This window comes from Delphinus delphis, chromosome 1, assembly GCF_949987515.2.
Source record: "Delphinus delphis chromosome 1, mDelDel1.2, whole genome shotgun sequence".
NCBI lineage: Eukaryota > Metazoa > Chordata > Mammalia > Artiodactyla > Delphinidae > Delphinus > Delphinus delphis.
In genome coordinates this window covers 76111093-76118042 of record NC_082683.1, presented here as the reverse complement: position 1 = coordinate 76118042, position 6950 = coordinate 76111093, and the positions used below count along the sequence as shown (strand labels likewise).

The 6950-nt window shown below is 45.0% G+C and overlaps 1 long non-coding RNA gene across 1 annotated transcript; it reads left to right on the top strand.

Moving 5' to 3' along the window:
* Positions 1-913: 913 nt before the first annotated feature.
* Positions 914-6337, top strand: LOC132421123 (uncharacterized). The gene is made up of 4 exons (XR_009518500.1): positions 914-964; positions 1066-1458; positions 3694-3833; positions 4295-6337. It is a non-coding gene; the product is annotated as an uncharacterized lncRNA (long non-coding RNA).
* Positions 6338-6950: the final 613 nt, after the last annotated feature.

The window sequence follows — 6950 nt, the reverse complement described above, 5'->3', positions numbered from 1 at the left end:
TGTGGGAGGAAAGACCGCACTCCAGCAAGATTCTTCGCAGGTGTATGGTAATTTAACCCCACTCCCAAGGTCCAAAGCAAACCTATCCTGTGTCATACCAAGACCCTGGTGAACTGGAGAAAAAGATAAAGTCACACATTTGCGCCCAAATCTTGCACACCGTCTCCCTCTCCCCTACGCCAATGTGGGATAAAAAGCTGGACGGCTAACATCAGGAGGTGCTTTCTCTCAGAAGGAAGGCAATGCCATCAGCTGGCCCAGTCATGAGCACAGAATCTCTCCAAGTCTCAGGAGCCAAGTGGCACCAAAAGGTCCAGGAGCTCCTCCCCAGGAGCCCTTAGGACATCACCCTTAGGACACAGCAGAAGGTCCATTTTCGCAAATGTCAAAAACCAGGCCCTGGACACTCATTTGGCCAAAATACACGCTAACTAGGTTGCTGGCCGTTTCAATAGTACAGGTTATCATCTCTCTTTAACTTTTGCTCCCTACCTTTGCTCAGCGAATGACTGTATAAACCTACCGCTCTCTAAAGATCTTCAGATGATTACACACAAGCAGTGCATCTGAAGAAGTCCTGAGAAATCAAAAGAAAAGGACTTGGCTTCTTTTATTCTTTGAAAAATAAGTCCTATAACACTTGGCTGAAATTTACAGGGAAAAAAAAGAATCTCAGAGTTTCTTTCTTCTGTGTTCCAAGGGAGGAGGGCAGCACAGTCTGTCTACGGCTGAGCCCACAGTTGCACAGGAAAGTTAATATTTCCAGGGCCCTGCGTGGGATACCTTTCCCAGAACTCATGTTCTCAGTGGGAAACTGAAATAGCGCGTGAGAGTTACCCTAAGTAGATTTAAATAATTAAATTCAAAAATTCTCAAACCACTTGCTGTTTCAAATTTATTTCTTTAATAACAACTCAGACTCAGCAACAGACCGGATTAAGGCTTCATTTATTCGAAATTTAAGGTATATCCAGCGCCCGGTGTTGTTTTTAAGTATTTAAGGGGAAATTCGTGCGTGGTGAAAATGAAGAGACTGCAACATTATAAATTCATTTCCTCTGTTAGAAGCAGGGCCGCGCCTGCCCGCTGCAGCTGTTTGGAAGGCAGGACCGCCAGGCTGGAGGGCGCACCCCGTGAGCAGACGACCCTTTGTCTCCCCACGAGGGGAGACGTGGCCGGACCCACACCCTTCGCAAGAACTATTTCCTCAGTGGCGCCAGGCAGTTGGGCAGGATCATCTGGGGTGGTTTTCATGTGGCAAAGCAAAGCATCCTCTGGGATTCCAGGGCAACTTCTAAGGATCCACTTTCATCCGTGACCTCAAATCAGGCCTTGCACCAGGCCCCAAAGATGGGAGGCCACTGTGCCCTGGGCAGGGTTCGATGACCTCTGAAACCACCCGCCCTGATCCATCCAGCAAAGCCAGGAGCGACTCAGAAAACAGGTGTTACATCGCAGGTAACAGCCCCACGGTACTTACTATGCATGCTAACAATTTTACAAACAAGTGAGTTTCTTATACATTCATCGCCACCCCCAGGCATTCATATTCTTTTTAAGTACAGAAACCTTAATTAGATTTTGACCACAGACCCGGATTTGACTTACCCTGACAGGGTTTCCATTAGTGTAATCTGTGGGGGAATTCAGTGTTTTAACATCTGTGTGCCTGAGGCCTATCTCACATTTACTGCAAAACTCTGAAAAGCCTCCCTTGTATGGCTGTATGTTTCCTCACGCTCCCAATTTCACAGAAGTCATTTCAGCACCAAGCGGTAATTAGCAAAGGGATGGGCCTCAGCTGACATGAATGCAATTTATTGTTTTCCACGAGGCCCTGAACCAAGCAAACAAAGAGCACAGCCTCCCTCTCTGGCATTTGATTAACTTGTATTGTGCCATGCACCTTACTGAAGGGAGATCTTGAAGAGAAATTCAGCAGTTTGTGTGTGGCAACACACAGGCTTTGGAAGAACATTTATTTCGGTTCAGTTAGGCAACTTTTGTAGTACCTCAGCCTGTAATATAGGACAGCCACTTTTATAATTATCTTCCATATTAACTTTATCATCACCAGACTTTTGCATAAATGCAACCTTTCATCTTTAAAATGCCAACACGTCTTCAATTTTGGCAACCGTACAGCACTGCTAATTATTTGCTCATTATGTGTGGTTAACTGATGAATCATTAATAAATGAATGAATGGCTAATATATTTTTATGGTAATTGGAGATATAACTGATTGCAGACTTCCTTAGTTTCTCAAAGCGGCACTGAATGAGCAGTGGCTGCCTAATTGTTTACAGATGATATTTATGCCTCCACCCAGCGTTTCCCACAGTTGTGGTTTATCACTGGCATATTCTCATCAGTCTGGGGTGGTGGCTCGCCGAGGACCAGTCTGGACAGAGGGGAGTGGGCAGCAGCACGACTGGGCTTCCTTTCTTGTGTTTCTGTCACCTCATTTGTTTCAGCTCAGCTGACATGTAGCCATGTATGGGCCTCTTGGCCATTTTGCTAGCCATCTGAAGACTCCTCATGGACTCTTATTTGCTTAGGCATTGGCAAGGCCACCGCTAGAACACTGCTGTGGTTACCCCTACTCCAAAACTTATAACGAGTTGAATGCTGACACACAAACACGCACGCCATCCAACTGCCACTTGTCTTGCCTGGCGTATGCAAGGGAGCTGTGGCCAGTGGCCACCCAGCCTGGTGTCTCTGTGGTTGAGTAGCTAAAGGAGACTCTTTGCGAAGCTTGGTTAGAAGCCTGGAGTTCAATTTGCACCACTGACAGAAGTCCAGAAAATAAGATCAGCCAGAGATCCTTAATGCCATTCACTGACTCGCCATTCCATGGCTGGTTAATGGGTTTGGAAATAACTGCTGCATTAAAAAAATGATATCCGTCACACTGCAAATCAGTTATCACCTATAGGTTAATAACAAAGAGTCTGTACTTGTTGACAACTCTTATGAAAATGAAGGCTAGAATACTGGCCAAATATGGCTTGTTTAGCTACTTACGAACAGACGGAAGAGCAAGTTAAAAATGCAAAGGAGATTACCAATTCTTAATTATAATTATTTAACCAGGTGGGTAGTTTCTCTTAATGAACATTTCCATGAAAACAGAATAACTAATGACAGTCTTAAAGAAGCCTTTGTCTTTCCATGTACTAATGATCACATTTATAAATATGCAGCAAGGCCCCCGTGTACATTGCTAATGATAAGTAATTAAGCACCACGCGTGGGAAGCCAGTGAAAAGGGTCATGTTAATGCGAGAGGAAATTAAAAATGCAATAAAATAAGTTGCCTAGAAAAGATTAAATAAACTTCTGGCTTCTCCTCATTCCAGAAGGAAAAGAACGGTGGTTTCCCCACTCTCACAGTAAAGCCGTGTCAAGCCGTTCAACAGCTGGTTATAAAGTCAGGCAGTACAAGTGCTCAGTTTGCTTTCTGCCCACATCCCCATTCGATCCTACTGGTTTGCAGGCAGAGGGCGTGGCTTCAAAGGGCACTTTGGGTCACTGGAAGAGAAGATGGACCCCTGGAAAAGGAAGCACTTGGCCAGAAAGGATGGATATTTGCCACTGGCAAATTAAACTGGACTTTGGTTGTTACTGTTGATGTACCGCTTGTTCATTAAACTACATTGACCAACCTGGTTTTTTCTCATTTTCTAGAAGAAAAAGAGAGGACAAGATGAGTGCCTTGCCAGTACAGTAGAATAACCTCTGTCTCTCCTCACATGCTTCCTGACCAGACAGCAAGCTCCTGGAAGGTGAGACCGTGACTCTGTTACCAGACATTGCACAAGATACGGGTGAGTGCTTAGTAGATGCTGAGTGAACGAACGAATGTTCAAATTAGATCAGCTCTAAACATCACTCCCAATCCAAGCAGCCCTGCCACCCAAACACTCGGGCTCAGTGGAAAGATCTGGGCCAGTTCCCTCTCTCATTCAGGTACTGAGAAAGGCACCAGTTTTTAATTCCCTGTACCATCACCGAAAGGGACAGAAACGTGAGGCTTTAACATAAGATGGGTCTTTGCAAAAAATCATAGAGTTGGCTGTAAGACTCTTGTTTGGGCATTGAATAGGAATCCCAGTATTTCTGTGAAGCATTAATGACACATAGACTGAATCAGTTGCCTTATTGGCAAAAGAAAAGGGACTTGTATTCAGATCTCCGAAGCTCTTTAATAAGGGCAATTTTGATTCATTTTATAAGTGTCTTAGTGAAGCTCTTAAACCACTGAAGCATTTTTCTTTCAACATTTCAGACCCGATCTCAAGCCTCTCAAGGCTTCTCCAGCCCCTCACTCTTCTCTGACGTTAATCCCTCAGTGAGGGGAATCGAATTTTCTGCGGCTGCATCTAGGGTTAACAAGAAGGCGAACTTGATCTGAGGAAAACAGCAGCAACAAACAAAAATTAAAGCTCGGTTGGACATTTGGGGTGGTTTTTCCTTTCTGGTTTTTTGTTTGTTTGTTTGTTTTCTTTTTTCTCTGTTTTTTCTTTTTTCTTTTTTTTTTTTTTCTTAAACAAGTTCTAAGAAATAAGGCAGAAAATCCGGGGCTTAGATCTTTCTGCCTTGTTCTAATATTCCTTCTGAATTCAAAGGAATCATTTCCTTTTACGTAACATCTTCAACAAGCCCACACTTCTTTTGTTATCAGAGTGTTGTCATCTGCAAGCCCGCTTGACCCTCATAAAGGCAATTTAGTGCCTGACAGTGGAACAACTTGCGTGCGGGCCTAGATCTGCCTTACAAATAAGGGCTGTCAGGGAAACCTCTAGGGAGGAGGCGGCCGGCTCCAGGGACACCCAAGGTACACCTCTCCCAAACTTCTCCGCAGGCCTCGGGTTTCTGGAGGGCAGGCCTGTTCTCTCCTGCCGAGAAACTTCAGCCGGCGGCGGGGACACTGCGAGCTTATCCTGACCCCCAGTGGCCGGCCCTGTCATCCGACCCACACCGGCTCCCACTCTCTCACCGCTCCCAGGTTCCCCACCTAGATCCCTGGGACCCAGGCAACCATGCGCTTTCATTGACAATTAAAACAAACTTCGGTTCATACCAGAATCAACTGAGTGAAATTTCGCAACTGCAAGTTTCACAATTCAATTCCCTTGAAGCAAAACCAACAGTTTCCCTGAGGTTTCACTCCACACCTCTCCATTTGTTGTTTACTTCCGCCTCAAGTTTCTCTTCCCACACAGCATTTTATTTGAGAGTCAGGCACGGAAGCGGTTTAATTATGTTTCTGGGGGTCCCCGCCTCGTGCCTGCCCTGGCGCTGAATCAGCATCTGCGCGCAGCCGGGATGGGAAGGGAGCCTGCGGCCGGGCCCGGCCCGGAGGTGGGTATTTATGGCTTCGGCTGTGCCAACTGCCCGGTGGAGCTGGAGCTGGTTCATTTCGTCAGCCACCGAAATCAAACAACCTGAAATAAACCTTCTGTGCCAGTGAATAGAATGCAGTCAGCAAACACGTCTGACCCCGGTGGTAGCGATGCCGGATTTAGCCAGCGAAAATACGGGACGCCTTGGGACAGCTTTATACTGAAATCGTTGTTGTTTATCTGAAGTTCAGATTTAACTCGGGCTTCTCCTTTTCATCTCAACCCCACCTCGTGAAGAAAGGAGAGGCTCTGTTTTATGGTTTTACAGATCAGCTTCTGATCAGACCCTCGGATAATCGAGGGGGTCTGGGTACCCCCTAAGAGTTAGGTGAGGATTTTTTTTTTTAATCGTTAGGAAACTAGGAAGAGTATGGTTTTTCTGGTGGCCTCTCCGGAGGCTAGGCATTGGCCCATTTCTCAGACTTCAGCCCTGTTCCTCTTCTCCTCCCTCCCTATTTCTCCAGGGCAGAGGCAGGCCCCTGTCCTGAAGCGTCCCTTTCCCACAGTCAGCCTTAAGGAACATCCCCGCTGTCCTTGCCCACAGATGTTGAAACAAAAGTCACAACCAAGGTAACTATTTTTAGGGAGTAATAGATTAAACTGCAGCTGGGTCTTGAAGGGATAAAAGTGGCTACATTCTGAACTGCTGTTTGTATCCACTGACATGTAAAAAAAGTAAAAAGCAAACAGGTTTTGCATTACTGTTACCTTCCTTTTAAAAAAAAGGGGTGGTGGTGGTGTGTGCTATAGCCTTGGGAATAGTGTCTGTATCTGTTACGGCAGCTCTGAAAACCACCTCTGCAAGCTTGTCAGTTAAACCAAATGTTAAATGGAAAAAATTTGGCGGGATTTAAAATTAGACCCGCACACATTACTTACAGATGTTTCCATGAAAAACACTTGAAACTGAACCACACCAAGTAATAAACCCCACAATGGTGTATTTTTTATACTCCAAGTTAATTTTTATTATATAAGTAGCTGTATGAAGAAGGTATTGCATACTGTTTAAATTAAATACGGAGGAATGAAATCAGCAGTATCCCTTTACAGCATATGGCCCAGCAAATCAAATTACAAAGCTTTCCACATCTCATTAACTGCAATGAGTACAGTGAGTTTTCTAATAAGTCACATCTTTTTCATGTGAGTGGTGAGCAGCGACTTATTGTAAGAATTCACAGGATGACCCTTGTGCTGAAATTAAGAACTAATCTAAAATGGGCAGGGTCAACTGGTCAAGACTGATCATAACATTTCCTCGTTATTGTTTTAGTTGGCATTGAAGCATATGTTTTCCTGGTGCCCCAGCTGAAAAATGCCTTTGATAATTTCACTGACAGCAAATAACCCACACACTGCCATTTAATGAGTTCGGGCAGGATTAGCTGACAATAAAGAATACAGTATAAAGGTTTCTATTAGAACTGATGTATTTTTTAGCTGAAAAAAGTCACATGGAAATGCTGAGCTGACATCTCCCTTGTGATAGCCCTGGCGGTGATGCAGGTGAAGGGCAGGAGGTGCACGGAGTCTAGG